This window comes from Vombatus ursinus, unplaced genomic scaffold (assembly GCF_900497805.2).
Source record: "Vombatus ursinus unplaced genomic scaffold, bare-nosed wombat genome assembly UNPS02015255.1, whole genome shotgun sequence".
Lineage (NCBI taxonomy): Eukaryota > Metazoa > Chordata > Mammalia > Diprotodontia > Vombatidae > Vombatus > Vombatus ursinus.
In genome coordinates, this window is record NW_020955033.1 from 27,541,710 (window position 1) to 27,543,008 (window position 1,299).

The following is a 1,299-nucleotide window of genomic DNA, read 5'->3' on the forward strand; positions in this document are numbered from 1 at the left end:
ATTATTGTCAAGTTGCTTGTCTTCTCAATGAGGAGGAAGGGAGGGAGAGAAGGAGAGAATTTGGAACTCAAAATAAAAAAACAAATGTTTAATATTGTTTTCACATGTAATTTGGGAAAAATAAAATATTAAAATTGAAAAAATATATTTTATTTTTAGATTCATATTTTCTCCCCTATACCATCTCGCTTTCAATTGAGAAAACAAGAAAAACAAAACCACTGTTATAATCATGTATAATCAAGCAAAGAAAATTCTCACATTGGCTATGTCTCCCCTCACCTCTCCACCAAAAAAAGTTTCATAACCTTTCTATTTGGACATAGTACATTTCATCTTCAGTTCTCTAGGATTGTGGTTGGTCATTGTGTTGATAAGAGTTCTTACGTCTTTCAAACTTGTTTGTTTAGTCATAAACTTTTTTTTTTTTTTTTTAGAGAAACATGGTGTTTAATGTTAAAGCTCGGCACACTCTAGCAAGGGGCTTGAGGCTGGAGTCAAAGCAGCGGGATGGAGGCAGGAGACCCTTCACAGAGGCCTCACATGGCAAAGAGAATGAGGAAGGCTACCATCAAACAGAAGAGCCCCATGGCTTCAGACAGGGCAAAGCCCAGGATGGCATAGGAGAAGAGCTGCTGCTTGAGGGACGGGTTCCTGGCATAGCCTATGATTAAATTGCCAAACACTGTCCCAATACCTGCCCCCGAGCCAGCCACACCAACCGTGGCGGCCCCAGCATCAATGAACTTGGCAGCTGTGTTGATGTCCCAGTAAATAGCACAGGTCTGGAGCTGTAGATGGGCCAGCTGGAGCAGGGTACTGCTAGAAGTGGGCTGTTCAAAACGGATCTCTGACCTATTGAGGACAGATGCAGATACAGGCCTGACCAGACCCCTGGTACAGCAGCAGATCAGGGCTGGAGAAATGAGGAGGGTCCCCGTGGTCTGCATTCTGCTCTATGTGCTGTGCCCCGCGCTCCTTCCTGCTGCCCAGCCCGCCTCAGCGGCCGCTAGCTCCGCTCAAGGAGTCATAAACTTTCAAGACCGAACATCTTGCTCTTGCTTTATCAGCGTTTGGCATGTAAATAACATTATTAAAGAGAACAGCTTTTCTCAGTACTATTTTCTTCTTAATATTGGCCTGTCACAAATTCCCTCCAGAGGCCTATTTGGAACTGTTAATAAATTCTGGTTGCTGTATAGAGAGATCAACAGATCCAGAATTGAATATACAATGATTACAACTATAGGAAAGAAGGAAGAGAGGTAAGCAAGAAAAAAGAAAGTAAAGACCAAAGTG

At 42.9% G+C, this 1,299-nt stretch overlaps 1 pseudogene; it reads right to left on the bottom strand.

Annotated features, from left to right (window-relative positions):
* Positions 1-539: 539 nt before the first annotated feature.
* LOC114031941 lies at positions 540-982 on the bottom strand (annotated as a pseudogene).
* Positions 983-1,299: the final 317 nt, after the last annotated feature.